Below are 23,299 nucleotides of genomic sequence, written 5' to 3' on the forward strand. Positions count from 1 at the left end.
ATACAAAAGAAGAAAAAAGAAAAAGAAGGAAAAGAAGGGGGATGAAGGAAGAAAAGGAGGTCAAAGTAGAGGAGGAGGAGGAGGAGAAGGAGAAGAGGAAGAGCAGGATGAAAAGGAAGAGGAAGAGAAAGAATCATAAGGAATTAATTGTGATTTGGGGTATTTCCATGACACCATCTTTGCTTTATTATGGTCAGACTGAAGAGATGTAATCTTGAAAAGCTAAGAAAAGATGGGTGTGTACTTGAGATAAAAGAACAAACAAAAGGAACTCTGATTAGATTTGTTATGTATTTTAGGTGGGACTGAATAACACAAAGAATATTTATTGAGTCAAAGTAGCCCACAATGCATTTAAGCCCCACCTAGGACTTCCCCCAAGCCCACAAGGGTCTCCCCAATTGTAATGGGGACAGCCCAAGGGGTATGTTGAACCATGTGGAGACTCATGATGGAAATAATCTCCCTTCCTGTGGGAGTGGCAGGAAGGTGAAGAGAGAACTCTGAGAGGGACAGAGAGAGAGAGAGAGAGAGAGAGAGGAATTGGTGGTGGCTGACCTTTGGACCAAAACCAGTAGACACTGCACAGCTTATTCTCCTTGGAACTACAGATTCCAGGTGGTGGTGAGTTTGTGTGGTTGAAGTGAGGCTGGCTTTTTAGGCCAGCTGAGCTGGAAGCAAGTTTAGGGTTTGAGTCAGTTTTAGTTCTAGCCAAGCTATTCTGAGTAGCTGAGGAATCAGAGCTTATTTGAGGTACCTGGGGGCCTTTTTATCCTAGAGATTTAGATTCTAACCATCTGGGAAGTGGGTCATATATTTCCCTTCTTCTATTAACTTCACTTGTGTTGTAAATTTTGTTCTCATTAATAAAATCTGATTTATGTGTGTATAAGAGGCTGTTAATCTCCTTTCTTATCAGTCTGAGAGAAATAACTATAGAAAAGGCAGTTTGGAAGAGAGGAAACTCTGGATCTAGAGGTCTCCCATTATTTTCTGAACCCCACTATTATGGTGGGCCACTCAATTAACGCTCCCCATACTGAATTTGGCCCATACAGAAGGAGGTATATTTTCAGAAATATGCAATAATAGACCTAAAAACAAATATCTAATGAGGGTCAGTGATATCATTAAATGGAAACCATTCTATTTATCCAATAGCTTGTACTTTGGGCCTTTGGGCATTCTCTTAACTTTACTATGCCTCATTTTCCTCATCTATAAATTCAAGTGCTCAACTCACTTAACTACTCTCACTCTCAAATTCTTCATATGTAAAATTTTGATAATTTTGTACAAGTTACTTTTAAGAGTTAGGTTAAGGGGCAGCTACGTGGCACAGTGGATAGAGCACCAGCCCTGGAGTCAGGAGTATCTGAGTTCAAATCCGGCCTCAGACACTTAACATTTACTAGCTGTGTGATCCTGGGCAAGTCACTTAACCCCAATTGCCTCGCTTAAAAAAAAGAATTAGGTTAAAAAACAAATATAGACTCATTTAGAAATATTAAAAACTATGAAATATGCTTTACCTCCAGGAACATCATCACCACAATCATCATTATCCATCATTATTTTTTTTTTAATATTTGGAACCAAGAGTACACTGGCTACCCAGAATATGAGTATAGAGGTTATAATTTAAGCTGGTTGGCAAAACATCTTTTGGCTCCTGGGATGGCCATTAAGGGAATAATTAGAGTGTGTAGAGTACTTGAGAAACAGAAAATAAATGATTTCTAGTTTGTAATTTGGTCTGAGAGTGTTAGCCCAAATCTTGAAGGATAGAATATTTCCCTGCTCCAACTTGAACACAGAATAGACCACAAAGTGCATTATATTGACTAATAAGCAATCTTATCGATAAGGAAGATGCCACTTAAGGAAATCTTAAAAACTTAACATCCCTTTCAAAAAGTGAGTGGAGCCTTGTGCGTATTTTCCAAAATGGAAAGTTCATTTTTGATCTCCTTCTCCATCCCCTTCTCTATATCTATCTCTAAATCTAATCTATATGCAGCCATTCATCCATCTATCAATCTATCTATCTCATTAGTCTTGCTCTGAGACATGACTTTTTCTATGGTTCAAAGACACTCTGTGGTTCATAGAACTCTCTGGGTCCTATTTTTTTTTTATTCCCTTTAAGTTTTCCATCCAGCAATTTCATTCCAATGTATACTGTAGCCAAAACCAATTAAAGTCAGTTTAAAAGTTAAAAGAATATTAATAGAGGCAAAGTGTTCAGAATGATGCAAATTGGGGCAGCTAGGTGGCGCAGTGGATAGAGCACCGGCCCTGGAGTCAGGAGTACCTGAGTTCAAATCCGGCCTCAGACACTTTACATTTACTAGCTGTGTGACCCTGGGCAAGTCACTTAACCCCCATTGCCCCGCAAAAAAAAAAAAAAAAAAGAATGATTCAAATTAAAGTTCTACTTAACTGTTTTTGTTTAAATGTTCAACATTTGAAATATTGTTTCCAGTTTAACACAAATGCTAATTAACTTGAAAGCATACAGAAAAGGATGACCAGAATTAAAAAGACCCATAGTTATCTATATTAATGTTTCTGGAGAATATGATTTAGCAGTAAAATAATTGTTGTATTTGAGTATTGGAAAGGTAGTCACATAGCAATGGACTCAGAATTCTTCTGCCTAGTTCTCATTGGGAGGGTGTAGAACTAGTAGTAATGAATAGAAATTACAAAGAGGTAGTTTCTGTATTGATGTAAGGAAGGTCATACCAACATTGTGCCCTATCCCAAAGTGGAATAGGCACCCTCTGCACCTGGTAGGGCTAACCATGATTGAATATTTCAATTTTTCAAAGGTTATATTGTCACTTATTCTGTTCTATGTAAAGGGGATTATATAGGGTTTGTAATAGGTGACTTCTCTGGGCCATTCCAATCAATGTTCATATTCTGTGATTCTGCAAAACAGAGAAACAAATAATAACCTACAGAAAATAAACTAATTGAGGTAAGGAACACTTTTTATTTATTATTATTTTCCTTGTATATATCATGTATTGGGTAAATGGAAAAATATAATACCTGCCCATCTGGTTGATTTGCATTGGATTGAATGCAAAGTAAAAATCTCAAATGCCCTGTCACTTGAGACAGTAATAAACATAAATTCTCAATTATATCAAACACATTTCTTTCTCATGATATGAAGATGTCTTTGTTTCTTCTAGATAATTTGACTGGGAACTCTGATGTATTAAGTTAAAGTTCAAGGGGGGAGCAAATTAAACTATTATGTCTTGTCTTCTATTGTGGAATATATTATTACTAAAAGGATTTCTGATATTACTTTAAAATACCCTATGGTCTGGGATTTACTTTACTTTGCAATTTTATATTTCTTTTCTCTTTATTTTTATGAGTTGTTTTATCTTGTAGTGAAATCCCCAACTTGGTTAGGAATTTATAATAAAAAAAACATTATATTGTCCCAGATTTGGGAAAAAATCTTTCATAGACTTTCTCTCATATAGGATATGATTGTGTTGAAAAACTACTTTGGTATAAGAAATGATTAATTGGTTGATTTCAGAAAAAAACAACATGGAAAGACAGACCTATGCAGGAAGATGCTACCTACCTCTAAAAAAAAGAAGGGCAACTATTATATGCTTAATTAAATCTTACACATATATAGTTTTTATTATTTTGTTTTCCATAGCCTACTTAGTTTTTATCACCAAAAGATTACCAATTTGGACAAAAGAGATGGGATGGGGTATAATCAAGGAAGAATCATTAGACAGACTTTGGAAAAAGGAGAGTTGAAGTCAGGGTTCTTGGAGCTCAGTCAGTTGGACTTGATGTCCTCTGAAATCCCTTCCAGTTCTAAATCTCCTCTACTATGATGAGCTTTGATAGACATCCCACTATATATAGTATGCCTTTCTTGATCCATTTAATTGTGGTGTCTTCCTTCTGTTAATTATTTCATATGAATCTTTTTGTTAATATCTTGTTTGTACATAATTGCATTTTGTCTCCCCTATTATACTATGAATGACAAAAAATACTATAGTGAATGACTACTATATGTAAGGGCAATAGATAGATGGTTAGTCATATATGAGTATATTGAAAAAACAAAAGGCATAAGTGAATCAAAAAGGGTGTTAAAGGGTGGAGACATGGAGCCATGGTTTCAAAGCAAGCATTTTTTCCCCTTAGGAACAGGTTGAGAAATTGATTAAATTGCTATAATATTACATTTTCCTTTCTATTATGAGATCAATTTTTGTCTCAAATAACGATAGGCAATATATGATGATCTGAATTTTAAAATGAATAAAATTTAGGCGATTCAATGGATAAAGTCCTAATCTTGGAATCAGAAATACATGGTTTCATACTCAACCTCATATACACAAGTTACTTAAAATATGTTTGCCGCAGTTTACTCCTCTGTAAAGTGGAGATAATAATAGCACCTACCTCCCAAGGTAGTTGTGAGGATCAAATGAGATAATAACGGAAAAGTTCTGAGCACCATACCTGGTACATAGTAAGTGTTATGTAAATGGTGGTGGTAGTGAGAGTAGTAGTAGTCATAGTAGTACTAGTAGTAATTGTTATTGTTGCTATTAAATGATAAAATAGGAGAAAATGTGTCTGTCTCTATTATTAAAGGTTACCAGTGTACTGAATTCCAAGGATTCTTAAGTAGTGGTATCCTGGGAATGCAGAGACCCTGGAGCTATAACTTAATAGCTTGGAAAACTACAAGTTTCTTATTGGCTGTAACGATTGGAACGACACCACCTGCTGGAGACTTACTGTAGAAGAGTTCTGCCCATGAAGCAAAGGTCTTTGAGGGCAAGACCAGGAGTCAGGAAGTGATGCGGGCGAGTGGGAGGAGGAAGGAAGAGACTGGCGCTCAGTCTCGTGTTCTTTCCTGAGGATGCTGGTGGAGAGGGGAGCTAGAAATGTGCTCTCCCTTTAATAGATAGGAATCTAGGCCTTTCTTCTCTCTTTATCAAATTCTTATTCTCCTTAATAAATGCTTAAAAGTCTAACTCTTGCTAAAGCTTATAATTTATTGGCGACCACTCATTAAATAGTTTAGACAGTTTAGCTAGAATTTTAGCCCTGAACAGATGGCTGACCACAAAGAGGAAAGCTAAACCTCAGTCTTCTGATCTTCTGGTTGGGTAAGAAATTTCCCCTCCCTCTCCCTTTAACTAAGTACTGGCATACTGGCTTTGTTTTCCCTTTAAATTTTTTCAAATGGACCTTTTAAACTCCCTAATTACCCTATTTTTTATTTTAGTCTGTTTAACCAGACAAATGGGAGATAAGATCATGTTAATGCTTTGTTTTTGTGGATTTTCTATTTTTATTTTTATTTTTGTTAAAAGAGCCAGCAACTTACTCACACAAGGAAATATCTCTCCCTCTCCCAACCATGCTTTTTCAGAGAAACCTGAAGAGATTCCTGCAGCTTTTCCCAGTTCTAACACTAATTGTTGCTCTAATTTTGCATGCCTGGAGGCAATGACCCACCCTCTAGAAGCTTTTAATCCCCTAGCCCTTGGAGGCAAAGTAGGGGAAGAGGAATCCAGGCCTGAGTTCAAAATCAAGTCTGATTCAAATTGCTCTGGTCCCTCCCCTCCTCTCCAAACCCCACCCTCTACTCCTCCCATGGCCAAGCCCATTGCTTCCCCTGCCTGGGAAGTCCAGAGATCTGATGCACATGCTCAACTTTCTGTAACTACATTTGCAGCTTCAGGCTCACCCCTTCCCCAGCCTGGCTGTGCTTCTGAGACAACCTTAGAAAACCCTTTAAATTCCAGATATACTCGTTTTGTTCATAATTTTGCTAACCTGCTTTTGTCTTTAATTAGTAATCTTATAAAGCATTTGTATGGTGAAAAGGCTGACAGACAATATAGAGGGGTTAAAGAAGAAAAACTTAAGCTGAATAAGAATGACAACTATCAACATAGTTCAAGACTCTGCTTCTTTTGCCATGGAAGGGTATATATTGTACAGAAATGTAGAAGTAAGGGGCAAGGTATTGATATGAGTGTTGGGGATTTTAGATATCGGGATCAAAAGTGTTCTGAATTCACTCAGAGTGATAGCATCAGTTCAGAGGTCACATAGGATTTCTATGCTGTTACATATACATTTTGAAATTAATGGTATGGGTTTATTTTCATAGAGATTTTCATGCTTTTGAGATTGTGTCTTATACTTAGTTTTTAAAACAAGGAGAATATTTGTAAAAGCTTTTTAGTCATGTGATCAAGTTTATATTTTATAATACTCTTATTAATATTAAGTTCATGCTCATTTGGATTTCCTTAGTTTGAATTTCACTGTCTTTTATTGTTCCATGTGTATTTTCTTCTATTCATTTATCTAATTTTAAAAAATTGTGAGATGGTTTTGATATAATAATACAATGTTAATTCTAGGAGTATTGTGCTCCCATATTCTGAGTTGTTTGTTTTTGTTATTTGATCAAACTCTTTAAAGCATTTCCCTGGCAAATTGGTTGCCACGGCAAGTGTAAATTGATTCTAGAAGTACTATTTTTGATAAGCTTATTCCAAAAAAAAAAAAAAAAGAGGGGAACATTTGTAAAAGTTCTTTGAGATTGTGTTGTGCTTTAACTTGTATTTAAATATATTCTGATTTTTCACAAAAGTAATTGTATACTAAGTTAAAAAAGGGGTATTATTTGAAATTGTTGCATAATTATATATTATATTCTGAGTCAAGATGTATTCACATTTTTTGCAATCATTTATTATCCTCAATTTTAAATCCATATGAGACTTGGATTATGGGAACTTATCATTTAAGACATTAATTGCCTTTATTCTGAGTTATCAGATGCCAGTTGCCCAAGATGCCATCCAATCACAAGAGGAATACATGCAAGAGAAGACACTGAACTGTCACATGAGGGGAGACATGCATGAAGTCAAGGTATGGCCGAGGGAACGGCTTTTGACTAATGTTGAGGTTGGATTCTCTTGGTTTAATATTTTATTTTATTTTTCCCCACAATATTGTACAGATGGCTGGAAGTATTGATTCCACCCATCTCACTTCTACACCTGGCTTCTATGCTCCCTCTTATATGCCTGATGCCATGGACATCTCAATTCCATGCATCTGATTAAGTCTGACTCAGTTTCCTCCAATATGTTCGGTGGCATGGACATATATTCCATCCACCTATTTTAAGACTGGCATACTGCATGGGCAGTACATATTGCTCAAGTGTGGGAATGCTCATATCCCATCATTTCTCTCTTCTTTTATGGTAACCCCCATAATTATCTCAGGTGTCATGATAAATACAGTGTTGAATTTGGCCTTGACACCTGTTACCAATTATATTAGATTTTTTAATTTCTCATAATGGCATGAGGATAATTAGGCAGATGATGCAAAAAGTGATAAAACAAAGATAAAAATTGTTTTTATTAATTAATATTGAAGCAATTGTCTTCTCAATTACCCTCCATAAGGGGGGGGGACTATAGTAATATTATAATTTTAAAGAATGTTTCAATTTTTGTTTTATTATATGTTTCATGTGTAACAACCAAGATTCTGAATTCCCTTAGACATGTTTTTGGGAACTTTCATTGTTTGATTTGATTATTGACAAAGCTATTTTAAAGTTGTGTTAAGCTCAATTTTGTAGGAAATTTTCCTGGCTGATTACCAGCATCCACACATCAACCCCTGAAAAGACTTCCATTCCACGACTACACCTATAGGACATTTGAGAAAAGACTTTTAGAGACTTTAAATGAACAGTTTTGTTTTGTTTTTGTTGGTTTTTTTTCTCTTTTCTCTTTCTGTTATAATATACACCATCTGTAACATGTATTCTCTGCAGAGGCCCTCCCTTTGCAAGACTAATGTCAAAGCGTCGGTTCATGAGGACAAAAAAAAAATCGCCCCTCTGGACAAAACTTTCCTCTCTTCCTTTTCTATATTGTCGTTCACATATTATTAGTTAGCAATAGTTATTATATTGTTTTTACTGTTCCGTCAAGGAAACATTTTGTTTCTTGAGGAACAACAGGGGGGACTGTAACAATTGGAACGACGCCACCTGCTGGAGACTTACTGTAGAAGAGTTCTGCCCATGAAGCGAAGGTCTTTGAGGGCAAGACCAGGAGTCAAGAAGTGACGCGGGCGAGTTGTAGGAGGAAGGAAGAGACTGGCGCTCAGTCTCGCGCTCTTTCCTGAGGACGCTGGTAGAGAGGGGAGCTAGAAATGTGCTCTCCCTTTAATAGATAGGAATCTAGGTCTTTCTTATCTCTTTATCAAATTCTTATTCTCCTTAATAAATGCTTAAAAGTCTAACTCTTGCTAAAGCTTATAATTTATTGGCGACTACTCATTAAATAGTTTAGACAGTTTAGCTAGAATTTTAGACCCTTAACATGGCAAAAAACATTGTGATGTTTGTTTGGAAGCCATAAGAATTACTTAAATTATTCACCATCACTCAAAAGAATATATACTAAAGGGGCAGCTAGATGGCGCAGTGGTTAAAGCGCTGGCCCTGGATTCAGGAGTACCTGAGTTCAAATCCGGCCTCAGACACTTGACACTTACTAGCTGTGTGACCCTGGGCAAGTCACTTAACCCCCATTGCCCCACCAAAAAAAAAAAAAAAGAATATATACTAAATATAGACACAGGAAAACAACTAACTGGATGAACAATTCTTATTGCTGGGATTTTAAAAAATCATTGAGCACGTAGGCTATCCCATTTCTTTGTCTTCATATATTTTTGAACAGGAACTTCAAGTGGATTGGAACATTTACTCTTAAATAAGAAGCATCAAGTGGACTAGACTTGGAAAATTTGTTGTACTTTTAACAATTGAAGGTTTTGCAGAAAAAATCCTATGACCATTTTTGTTCAGTAATTTACACTCAATCCTATTCTAATCAAAGAGCATTTATTGAACATCTACTATATTCTTCTCACTATTCTGGAATTGTAATAGACAAAAATGAAGTGAGTTATATTTTCTCAAGATTGTATTCTCCTGTGGGAATGATTACATACCACAATCTGCCAAGAGTCAAAATGGTAGGAAATTCCAGATAGAGATAAGTAAATTTAAATAAGATAGGAATTGATATGTTATATCAATAATAATGACTATTCCTTATATGAATCAGTCAGGACAAATGTAGAAGTTTATTAAGTACCTATCTATTAAGTAGTTACTATTTAAAGTGCTACTAGTGAATACTAATGTTCTAGGTACTGTATTAAGTACTAAGGACAGAAAGAAAGTGTCAAGTTTCTGAGGCCAGATTTGAACTCAGGTCCTCCTGAGTCCAGGGACACTGCTTTATGCACTGTGCCATGTAGCTGCCCCATAATTCACTTTTAACAAGGAAAAAGAGTTTTGTTTTTTTTTTTATAAATGAGTATGATATGTGCCAAAATATATGCAATATTCTATATGTATATGCCCCACTTTTTTTTTTAAATAAAGAAAATTGTATATTTACTTAGTTTATCTCTGAGACCATGTTTGGTAAAAATAAATTATATAATTTTTGTTGTTGTTCTTTATTTATTTCCAGCATCAGTGATGGAGAGATAATAAGAACCATGAAGAAAATAAGGCCCATGTAAATTATTCAAATTAACCAAATTTATAACAGGTTAGTAAATATCAGAGGCAGAATTTCAACACATCATTTAAATCCATATTCAGTATTTTTTTCTCCTATGCAACACTGCCTCCTAAGTTACATTATTATTACTAGTTTTTCATGTTCCTGGTTACTTTATCTCTGAATTAGTCTATTCTCAAGTTTCTCTGATTCTCCTCTATATATTACATGTTAACTTCACACTACATTCATAAAACTGACTTCATTCAGCCAGTTCATGATTGATTTGAACCTGTGTTGTCTCTAGTTCTTTGTAACCCCCATTGAAAAGAAAAAAAAAAGAAAAGTGGGTATCTATGGACATTTTGGTGTACTTGGGGACTTTCATTTTTTTATCTATTTGGGATAAATGTCAAGATGTTTTCTTTTCTTCTTTCTTTTTGTTATAATCTGGTTTTATTCATTTTATAATAGCTAAAATGACCTGCAGTAAAAGCTACCAATTCAAAGAAGCATTGCAAAATCATTTTCTTATTGGGAGATTGGTGAATATACTATTTATCGCACAAGTTCTTCCAAAGATCTCATTTCAAGAAAATTCAGATTATTGGAAGTATAACCATATGTGTTTTTAAATTATTTCTTTCTAAACTGTACTTTCTAAAATTATTTGCTAATTGTACATTTTCTATTGTACCTGCTTTGGAAATAAACATTTATTATTAATTAATATTATATATTAGTAAAGAATTCACCACATGACATTTAAGAGAAGCCCCAGGCCCATTTTGTCTCTCATAGAGACAGCACATAATTTCAAGGAGAGTTCAGAATCCCTACCAATACCTACATTGTCCAAAGTATGAGAGTGACTTCCAAGCAACAGTTTTCAGAGACAAGGGAACAGGTTCAGGAAGCCAAGAATGCCAAGATGGCAACTCTCATGTGGTCAAGGCTTTTTCCCTCTTTTGAAAGATGGGTCACCATATATTGATAAAAACTAATTTGTTAGCATCCTTCAATTCCATTGTTTGTCATGACTTGAGGGTGGTCCAAATTACAATGAGCTCTATGGATGAGATAAAGGAGTCAAGCTCTTTTCTTACACCCTTTACTTACTTACTTACTTACTTTATTATTTATTTATTTATTTATCTATCTATCTATCTATCTATCTATCTATCTATCTATCTATTTATTTATTTATTTTTAAGTTTTTTTTTTCTTTTTAGGGCAATGAGGGTTAAGTTACTTGCCCAGGGTCACACAGCTAGTAAGTGTTATGTGTCTGAGGCCGGATTTGAACTCAAGTACTCCTGAATCCAGGGCTGGTGCTTTATCCACTGCTCCACCTAGCTGCCCCCCTTTATTTTATTTATACAGAGATGGAAGAAAAAAATTGTGAAAATTAAAAAAAAAGACTGATTCCTCACACCACTATTTCATACTTGACGGTCTTCCCCTTCACATTTACAACAGGCAAGCCTCTGACCAGGTAGTTGGAGAATGCAGCCAAAGGAGATTTATCCTTTCTTGATGTACATTGCATTCTTGACTTTTCTTTGTTCAATATTTCTTTGGCTGATAAATAAATTTTGATGTCCAGCTCCTTCAAAATCAGTACCTGCTTCTCATACCTATTTTAAAAAATGGAACTGAGAGGTTAATTGGTTTATAGGAAGGCCACAGACTGAGTTATTCACTGAGTAGGAGTCAGGAACACCTGGAAGTATGACTGATAGACCTGCACTTATCCAATAAACAGCCTCTGATTTTAGAGAAAAGCAAACTTCTGGCTCCTAGGGCCTTCTAAACCCCAATTTTATGTTCAAGGGAAAGATGCTATTATTGCCAAACATAAGTATAGGTATCCTGAATGATTTCTACATGTGATATATTCTATTTCTTAAGAGCACAGGAGTACCAAGTATTTTTTAAAGACACTTGATATCTCCTACAATGGCCAAAGTGGTGTTCTATACTGAGGAGATACTTAATAACTCAATGTAAGGGAATTTGATGCTCCTCAACAATTCTATGATGTAGGTACTATTATTATCACCATTTTTTTTAAAGGAAGAAATTGTTCAATAGAAGTTTTAAAAATGACCCTGCATGAAAAATCTGGGGTGTCAGAGACAGGGCTTGAATCCAATTTCTAACAACTCTTAATATCATACTCTATGTTCTAAACTTTAGCATCTCTGTTTATTCAAGCTCTATAATATGAACCATATATATTTCTGAAATATAAAGGGGAAAATAATACTTCCAATTAACTTGAGGTGCTTAGGCAAATAAAGTTCTGCATTCAAATAACTAAATAAGAAAATACCTATTAAGGACATACCATAATCAAGGGCAAATTTCCATACACAATCATTCTCAATGATAAATATCAGGTGTACTCAAGGAAGCTTAAGAAATCTGTGAACAATTTATCTAGCTGAGATTTTCCCCAATGTTTTTCATCTAACAAATCTGGAAAAATACTGTCTTTTATGCAAGCTGGCCATATTGCTATGCTGGAGATGATCCTCCAACATGATCTTCCTCATTTCTCATTGTTCAATATTTCAGTGCATATTTTAAATTAGGAGTCAATTCTAATGAATTCTATATTGGCATCGTGTCTTCAATTCTTTCTCAGCAGTCCCAGTTCCTTCTTGTTTGAGGAATTCAGAATAATATAGTTGAAAGGCACTTGACTCAGAAGCTTGATGTCTACTTATTGAGGAGATAGGTGTAAGAGTTTCTTAGACTAATTATAAATTCATGTTACATCTTAAATCCTACAAATCCTAAGAGGCAATATCTTACATGAATGAAATCTTGCACCAACTCCAATGTAGCTGTACAGCACTGGATTTGAATCCTTCTTCTTAAATTTACTAGCTGTGTAATGTTGAACAAGACACTTAATTTTTCTGATATTTTCTTTACTCATCTGTAAAAATGGCAAAATTATACCTATGTAAAATGATTTATAAACTCTAAAATTCTATGCAAATTGCAATTATTAATAGTAATTATATTATTTCGTGTGAAGGACCAACATAAAAACAATTGAGTAAATGTTTTATATACATATATGTGTGTGTGTGTGTGTGTGTGTGTACATATGAAAGAAATGAGTAAGCAATCTAATGACTAGGAGAATCTGGATACCTTGCATAGGAGTTAATAACAAAATTATATCATGAAAGATTAATCAATAAATATTCATTAAGTCCTATCAATATATTAGTCACTGTCCTAGGTGCTAGGTAAAACAAAAAAATCACAAAATATAAAAAATGGTATTTTTGTTAGAAATTGTATTAATTATTGTTATTAGGAACTTGAAGTAAAAATTAAAAAAAATTGTCAGAAATTTAATTTACATTTTTCATGATTGATTGATCGATCTCACAAAAATCAGCCAAAACTCAGGTTAAGGATATTTAATTTTCCTGTCAGAATTAAGGTTAGATAATATAGAGGTGTTATTTTTTCTGGACAATCCACTAATTTCAAGTGGAAAGCAGAGTATGAAAATGGATATATGGATTTAAAGGTCGATCTTGAAATTTCCAGGAGCTGGGACAAGACTATATAATAAAGGCTTGATCATGATCTAATCACTCAGGATCAAATCAGTCTTACAATATCATATGTGTAACTTTCTGTCTATTAATAAAAGGAAGTCATTATTGCAAATAAATATTAATACATTTATTTATGTATTATCCTTTGTACAACTCCTATGTCTGATGTTCCAAGAAATAACAAGCTTGGAAAGCACAATTAATCTTAAATTGGCAATTTCAACATGCAGTTCTTTGTGGTGCTGTTACACTTGTCTAGAAGATCTAAATCTACATTACTTAATTATCACCCAATACTATTTAATATATTTTTCCAATGTTTGAATATTCATTATACTCTAAAGTTCTTTGTAAATACTACTAAACTTAGCATTTATTATTAATTATATTACTTTTTGTAGGTATCCACAATGAGTAAAAGGTATGAAAAATGTTGGAAAGATTTTAGGGAAGATTTTTTAATTAAACGTGTTGCTGAGTATGTTTTAAATAACTGCCCCAATATACAGATTTACAATAATAAGTCATGCTTTTGTTACATTTTGAGAGAAAAATCTCTGAAACTTTTATTATTACTATCATGAAAAATTTTTTGATTTTTATTGTTTTTAGCCATTATTTAAAATTTCTAAATAAAATATTATGAACAATACACAATAGCTTGTAATTTGAGGATTTTCTGATAATTTCAATTTATCTTTCCCAAAATCTATAGATTAAATTTTGTCAGGGAATTTGGAATCACCAAACATAATGGATGAAAATCAGGCCTTAGACTCAGTACCATTTGAGCTCAAAGCCCACATCTGAGAAATTCTGGTTTTGTAACCCAGGCAAATCAGTAAACCTCTCAATGTCTCCACCAAATTCTCTGCCTAAAGGTTACAAAGAAGTTGTCAATATGCATTTCTGAAAGAAATTTCCTCTCCAGGATCTACTTAAACCAGTGAAATCATAGATCTGTAGGAAAATAGGTATATTGGTGCATCATTGGTGGACCTGTAATACAGTTAAATAATTAAAAAAAAATAGAACTGGGTAAAGTGATAAAAATGTCCATACTTTCTGACCCAGGCATTTTGCTAGAAAATCTACATCTAAACCAATATATTTAAAGAACCACTTTTTGTGAAAGCAAAGAATTGAAAATAAAGTCAATGTCCCTTCATTTTAGGATGTATAAACAATGTATGACACATAAATGTAAAAGGGTATTATTGTACCCTAAGTAAATATGATTATGAATAATGCAAAGAAATATGGATAGAACTATATAAAGTGATTTAGTGTAAAGTAGCATGAATAAAACAGTACATATGATGAAAACAATATAAGGGAGAAAAAGAAAGCAAACACAAATAACGGTTCATGAAAGACAGTTACAAAACAAACAAACAAAAAGGATAGCTGAAAATAAGAGGTAGGAGAAGAGAGACCTGTATTACCTCTTTATTGAAATGACAGTATCATATGTGTGGTACATTGTATGTAATCTTGGGGGGTGTTATTTAGTGTGGCAAGTAAAATGATATGTGGTTGTGCTATTTCTTTCCCAAGTGTAAGGAAAATTAGCTGGGGTTTAACATATATTTGTTAGTTAGAAATTAGAGGCTACTGCACCAGTTTGGGGGCATTAAGCATTTCTTAAAGTATATTAAATATTAGTAAAGAGAGTGAACATGGCTCTGAAAGATAGGAAAGCCTAGCTAGGAAATAGAAGAGAGAGAAGAGAGAAAATGGGGAATGCTAGAGGACTGTGTCTCCTCTCACCAAGTTCCCAGGCCAAAAGAGCAAGTGTCTGTGCAAGTTTCCTGAAGGCAGGAGCAGAGCCCACCCATACAATACACATTTTTCAAAGCTAATTGGCTGTATCAGTCAAATCTATTCGTTCACTGGATTTGAGGGTGGTTCTGAGCAGTTGTTCTGAGGTCAGAGCCCAGAGAACAGATCCTCTAGCAGAACAAGGCTTTCAGGTAGGTGTGGTTTTGAATGAGGTAACTTCCTGATGCTGTGCTAACCTTAAGAAAGGTCAGGCCAGGCTTTCTCACTGGGGGCCCCTGGAATCTCCAAAACCTCTATTATTAATAATTTACTCACTTTAGTAAACATTTTTCTTGATTATTTTCATCTTTAACATATAAGATTTCTTATATTGAATGGTTCTCTGCATACGAGATTAAGAAGAATTCTGTGGAAATTTTTGGTTATATAAAAAAAGCAGCAATAAATATTAAAAATTAAGTTGGAAGTGAACTTTGAAGTTAAAATAATGAAGAAATAAAAGGTCTAGATGCTTTTTAAAGAGTTATATAATACCGTGAATTGTAAAAATATGTATTTTGATCTTATCCCACATGATTGATGTAATCAGTTTTAAAATGGAAGACAACGACTTTTCTAAGTTTTTTTTCCTAAATCTCCCCCAGAGCTCTACACATGAATACATGCTTAATACATTTTTTTTATGCTATTACATTGTATCACCATATATTATAGGGTCATAGATTTAGAGCTGGAAACATACTTATAGGCAATTGATTACAACTATCTCATGTTATATGTGAGAAAATTGAGCTGCAGAGAAGTTTGTCCATCTGCCAAGGATAATATAACTACTACTTGCAGTAGCATGTGAATTTCTCTTATTATTTCAAGATATTTGCCTTTTGAACTAGGCCAAGTTTCTTCTTGATAGATTATTATAGAGTATTACATATTTGTGAGATTGTGCAGCCAGAACATGACTTAAGGAATAATTACCTCTGAAATGGTCTTCCAGGGCTTCTGAGTACTTCCTTAGGAAGTACAAATATCATTCTCTTGAATATAGTAAAAGTATAGTGACCCACCAACGTTTTAACAGGTAAAAAAATTGAGATTTAAGGAATGAGAGATTCACTTAAAAATAAATGGCAAATGGGTTTCCAACAGATGTGTTTTTATATTAATTCTATGACATTTTTCTACACTTTACTGTTTTTATGCTGTCTTGCAAAACTTTGACCAATTCTAAAAGTTTATGGTTTTATAGATAAAAAGTATAGAAAATTGGGTTGATTTAAGCAAATTAGAAAATAAATTATAGGATATAATGATTAATTACATGAATGTGGAAAAATAGAGAGTTTCCAATTATTGAAAGTATTAAAGTGGATACTAGATAGACAGTACTGCCATTTGTCCACAAAATTTTAAATTGAAATTATGTTCAAGTACCATTGAGATAAGATTACTTTTCAGGTCTCTTCTTATTATAAAGCTCAGTGGCTCTAAATATAGGAATGATAATACAGATAATACATATCCAAAAGAAACTTTAGAAATATTTGTATAGCTTAATAAAATCAGTTAGTCAATAAATATTTATTACGTCCCTACATATAGCAGTCACTGTGCAAAGTGTTGGGGATAGAAATTTAGGGGGAAGAAAACACAACAAAAAGCTAGGACCTGTCTTTGAGTAGTTCTCAATAATTTAATGAGAAATAAAACATGCAACCATCTTTGAAAAAACTATACACAGAATAAACATGAAATAATTTAGTGAGAGTAGGCCTTGTAATTAAGAAGGATTAGGAAAGGCTTCCTAGACTTCTGGATTTCAGTTGAGATTTGGATGAGACCAGGGAATCCAGGAGGCAGAGATGAAAAAATAAGATTTTTGCAGGCATGAGGGACTGTCAGTGAAAATACTTTGATTTAGGAAATTGGGTGTCTTTTTGGCAGGAAAAAAAAAAGAACAGAATCAATGAATTCAAGAATATATGGAGGGGAGGGGGATTGAGATGTAAAACCATGAGGGCCAGCTAGGTGGCACAATGGATAAGCAGTGGCCCTGCATTCAGGAGGACCTGAATTCAAATTTGACCTCAGGCACTTGACACCTACTAGCTAAGTGACCTTGTGCAAGTTACTTAAACCTCATTACCCCACAAAAAACAAAACAAAATAAAAAAACCAAACAAAAAAACCAAACCAAACAAACAAAAAGCTGTTATGATGTAAAACCACTGGAAAGATGTGGGAGAGGGCTGTTATCAGCAGATCTGAATCTAAAACAGTGGATTTAATATTTCTTACTGGAAATTATAGAGAAACAATGGAGGTGTGTATATGTATATTACGTATGTATTATAGATTGCTTTATTTACAAATATATTTGACCACAATAGAAATAATTGGGCCATTTTGCATGTGAAAAAATAAAGACAGAAAAGGGAGAGATACTTTCCCATTGGTCCAAAGGAAGGAAATAATAAAAATGAGATTATATCCCAGGTTTTATTAATCTAAGGTCAGGAATTATTTTCATATTGAAAAAAAGGAAATATGTTTTAAAATTCTATTTTCTTTTTCTTTTTTGTTTTGCTTTTTGCAGTGCAATAAGGGTTAAGTGACTTGCCCAGCTAGTAAATGTGTCTGAGGTCAGATTTGAACTCAGGTCCTCCTGAATCCAAGACCAGTGTTTTATCCATTGCACCACCTACCTACCCCTGTTTTAAGATTCTAAATAATTTTAATCATCTTGCTTCCTAATTGTAGACATTCAACACATCTAAAAACAATTGTAACAATAGTGGTTATGGGTGTCACTGAATGGAACAGTTGCCTATTTATCAATAAAATCTCCTTCCTATCTATTTTTTTTAATTAACTACTCACAACCCACTACAATATTTAGCTCAGTTTTATTCATCTATTAATTTTTGTTTTTAATTTAGTCATTCATTTGTTTGCTTGTCAGTTTGCTTATTCCAACCTAATCAGGGGATAAAATATGGAAAGAACAATTTACAAAGATTTGGTTGAATAGAGAGGGGACATTTCCAGAGATGTGGGACAACAGGGAAAGTGAATGGATGGGGGCACAGCTAAGTGGTGCAGTGGATAAAGCACTGGCCCTGGATTCAGGACAACCTGAGTTCAAATCCAGCCTCAGATACTTGACACTTGCCAGCTTTGTGACCATAGGGAAGTCACTTAACCTTCATTGCCTGGCCAAAAAAAAAAGAAAAAAAGAAAAAAGGAATGAAGAAAAAAGCACCAATGTGAGATTGAAAAGGAAGAAAATAATTCTTTGTTTTATTGATGATATATGGGTGTATGTATGATAGATAGGTAGTTAAGAAGACAGATTATGACAGATAGATAGATAGATGATAGGTAGAGATAGAGATAGAGATAGATGATGGGTGAATGAATGGATGATAGCTTGATAGACACTAGATAATGGATAGATTGACTGATAGACTGATAGATGATAGATACTTTTGTAAGTACTGAATATATAGAATATACTGTGCTAAATATTTTAAGTAAAAAACAAAGTAAAATAACAACAACAAAAAATATTTTCCACACCCTCAAGAACCTTAAATTTCAGTGAAGGAAAAAAAAAACTTCCTCAAAACAGAACTTAAAAATAGGAAGGAGAAAGAAAGGTGTCAAGTCCAGAAAGTCATAAGTAAAACCAGGTGATAAATGGGAATGATGTCTTAACTGGGTATTTCCTCAAATGGAGGTTTCAGAGTAAACTCACTAAGTACAGGAGAACATCAAATAAGTGCAGGCAGGTACAGGTTGAGAAAATTGTTGGGGAAGAAGTTAAAATGTACAAAAGGTCAAGAGCAGAGGAAATAGTAATGCGGTTCTAACCCAGGTCTTTCTAATTCCAAATATGCCATTCTGAAGTGAAATGGGAGAAAGTATGTAAAACAATTTGTCAAAATTGAAATTCTATGGAAATAATTGTTAGGGAACAAAAGTGTAGCTGTATGAAAATATGGAAACCTCAAGTTATGGAATTTCATTTAGTAATAAATGTTGGCACATTCTTTGCAAAGTATAATGATAGACAATTGACTGGAGGACTAAAACCTTAAGTTACAACCCAATAACCAGTTAAGTGTTAGTGTTTGACAAAAAAGCCATGTCTTTTTGGCTGCAAGGTTGGTATTCTATCCCAAAGACAAAACTGCCTCTATTAAAATAAGAGAATCACCATAATTATTATTGATGTTATTTTTTTATTAGTTATAATGACAGTTGGAGAGGTTGTAGTGAGGGTGTTGTCATTAACAGTAATAGTCATATCAAAAACCTTGCAATATTGAACATGTGAAACTGTTGGTAAAACATTTATAATATACACTGCAGAAGCTTTTGTAAGGCCTCACTCAGAACATGGTGGTTTGGTATATACCTTGTAGTTGAAATTATAAGAATTTCCATTTCTATAATGAATTTTCTTCAAAATAATCTCATGTAATAGGTCATCTAATTACTATAAAATAATAGTGAGGCTTATAAAACAGCAATTACAAATCTGGTGTTCCATATGTAGTAAGGAGCAAAGTTAGGATTTCAATATGAGACCAATGTCTTAAAGACCAAACACTGTCTTAGTTTTCAATGTTCCGGAATTATGGCTTATTAGAATTGATAAATACATATAGTATATAGTGACAGTTGAGGAATGACACATTCAGAAAAACAAACAAACAAACATTCCAGAGTTAAACAGGACCTTGATGGCCTTCTTGCTCAATCTTTACCTGAACAAGGATCCCCAATGGATTACTGATTACTTGGGCATTTAGACTATACAGGAAGATTTCCAGTCATAAGAAACTCAGTTTCTCCTGAAGGAGCACATTTTCATTTAATGAGCCTTGATTGCTAGGATGTTTGCTATTCATTAGAGAAGAATGTTTTTCTGGGAAAATTCATAGTACCTAGATAGAAAAAAAAAATCTAGGACTGAATCCAGTATCTTATACTTATTAACTCTTAGATCATGGGAAATAATTTAATCTTTGTAGTAAAATGAATATAGTAAAGCAGTTATAATAGAAATAGCTGTTGTAAAATGCAGATATAATTAAGGGATAAGAACAATGACATTCATACATCACTTTAATATTTGCAACAAATGTCACAAACAAAACTAAAAGGCAGTTGATTGATATTGATTGGGAGAGGAATCTAAACACTTCAAACTCAGAAATGTTTTGGCGAATAGTATAATAAGGAAAATTCACAATGTCATTGGCTAATTATTTCTAGTTATGTTTAATTTTATATATGTTATTTAAGAAGATAAAGCTTGTTAACATGATTTTTCTAATATTTTACTGCTTTAAGAGCATTTCAGAAACATGAGAATTTCATTTCAGTTGAACAGCTTATTTCTCCCTCTCTCCTTCCTCTGTTTATTTCTCTCCTTTCTCTTTATTTCTTCTCCCTCCCCCTTCCTCTCTCTCTCCTTGTTTCATCCCTCTCTCTCCCTCCTTCCCTCCCTCCTCGCTCTCTGTCTGTCTCTGTCTGTCTCCTGATACCTTCTTCAGGAAGTAGATTAGGGATGTCATTGATATTCTATGGTTTTAAAGGCCTTCATTCAATTTCCAACTTCTAGTATAATGGACATATGGTAGAAGAAAACTCATAAGGATACGTCAATGGCTAAACAAATGTAGTCACATTTACAAAATCTTCAAAGGGATTTTACTTTCTCCCAGAGTAACTGCAATGCAGATGTTGCTCCATTATCTAGCTTATACTTGACTATATATGATGATCTTAATTTTAATGTTCTTTATTCCAGTGTTATTTTTTCATTTTGCTTTAAATAATGAAGAATGGACTTCCAGTTATTTCCTTAGAGAGACCATTCCACTCTAATAAATTTTGACATCTAGAAATTACTTCTTGATATTCAAATAAATATCTCCTTTCTTAATTGTACTCATCATTCATTGTTCCACCCTCAAGAATTAATCTTCCTCTTGAGTATTAATAACATTCAAATACTTCTAAGCACACATCTACCCATGAATCAAAATTTATCATTACCTACCATCAAGGCCTTCTTAAGAGATAGTATACCCCCCCAAAAAAAATTTGGAATGAATAGAATATCACCTAATGGTGACCACTAAGACCCACCTAAATTTGCATTAAATAATGGACTCAAAGGATTTTCTCTAATTATTTCACAGCAGGGATCTCTGCCCATAGCATATTATAATATTTTAGTATTAAGATGATCCACAAACTGTCACATATTTTGAGCAATCTGTGTGACGATCAACACAATAGGTCATGAATATATGAAATATTGAAACTGTCAACAATGTATAATTTATAAATAGTAAGCACTATAAAATGTCTTTTTCTTATCATTATTTTATTAATGCTATAGTACATTAAGGATTTAAAACAAAAAGAGAAGATTAACAATATTGGGGTGTATATGGCATTATGGTTCCTAAATTTCCATGTTCCCTCCCCCCCAGAATGCTCAACACTGTCTTCTAGGCAAACCTATTATCCTCAGTGCTTCATATATATATATATATATATATATATATATATATATATATATATATATATATATATATATATATATGTGTGTGTGTGTGTGTGTGTGTGTGTGTGTGTGTGTGCGTGTGTGTGTGTATGCATATATATGTATGTGTATATATACATATGTATAACTCTAATCTCCAGTCATCCTATTTTGGTTGATGCTGTTTGTTCTCTGTGCTTTCAAAAGCTTACTTGTTGGGTGTGGCTAGGTGACACAGTGGATACAGCACTGGCCCTGGATTCAGGAGGACCTGAGTTCAAATTTGGCCTCAGACACTTGACACTTACTAGCTGTGTGACTCTGGGCAGGTCACTTGACCCTCATTGCCCTGAACAAACAAACAAACAAAGCTTTCTTGTCTTTTATGGATGAGTTTTCTACCATGTTTATGAATTTTTTCCCAACTGACTGCTGACAGTAGTATGGGAAGGTAGGGAATAAATACAGAGGGAGTAATCATGTCCCTTAACTCCCCCTCCCCACTACACACAAACACAAACACACACACACACACACACACACACACACACACACACACACACACACACACACCAGATATATTTCACTGACTAAACCAGTAGGATAGAGTTTTTACTGATGGTAATAGAAAGAGACAAATTAAGTACAAACATAAATGGAGAGTTATATAGAAAGACTCAACCACACAATTTCAGGAAGAAACAATTATGATCTTTTCTAAATATTGCAGTTCCACCTATTTAATTATCCATTTCCTCTATTTTAATCCTTTTTTCATTGTGTCATTAAGACATCGAGGTGGCCATGGGTTGACAAATAATTTCCCAAAATTACAAATTAGGAAAAACTAGCATTTGCAAAATATTTGCCAGTTTGTTTAGCACTTTACAAATGTTATCTTATTCTTACAACTACTCAGATATAGGTAGTATTATTAACATGTTTAAAAACAAAGAAATTGTCTAGCCCAGTCACATAGCTAGTAAATATCTAAGTCTGGATTTAAATTCAGGTCTATGGGAGTCCCCCGGCTGCCTCAGAAATGCAAGTTCTAGGAAATCCTACAAAAATATAAAGTCTGTTGTTTAGGGCAATGGACTGAGGAGCTTCTCAGTTTTTCTGGGGAGGCTTAAAAACTGGTATACTGGAAGGTAATTGAGTTTTTCAACAAAGTAATGATCAAAGACCATATCATCCCTGGGTCCATAATCTGGAAAACAATGGAAGACAGAAGGAGTCAATAGGAAGGTTTTATGTGGCAATGGTTAGCTTGGGTAAGGAAAAAGATGGCATCCTTATTTTTCACTAACTTTTAAATAAAATTAAACATTTCTTCCAATTACTTTAAAACAATATTCTAGGGGCAGCTAGGTGGCACAGTGGATAGAGCACCAGCCATGGAGTCAGGAGTACCTGAGTTCAAATCCGGCCTCAGACACTTAACACTTACTAGCTCTGTGACTCTGGGCAAGTCTCTTAACCCCAATTGCCTCACTAAAAACAAAAACAAAAACAAAAACAAAAACAAAAACAAAAACAAAAACAAAAACAAAAACAAAAACAAACAAACAAAATAAAACAATATTCTAGGAAATGAACCATAGGCTTGATGAGAGTTCCAAATCGGGCCATAGAATATAAAATGGTTAAGAAGTCCTCATGTGAGATATGGAGGAACAATGACCTGCTTTGGTAAGGCAGGTACCCATCCAAAACTT

Source organism: Dromiciops gliroides, chromosome 2 (genome assembly GCF_019393635.1).
Source record: "Dromiciops gliroides isolate mDroGli1 chromosome 2, mDroGli1.pri, whole genome shotgun sequence".
In the NCBI taxonomy this organism is placed as follows: domain Eukaryota; kingdom Metazoa; phylum Chordata; class Mammalia; order Microbiotheria; family Microbiotheriidae; genus Dromiciops; species Dromiciops gliroides.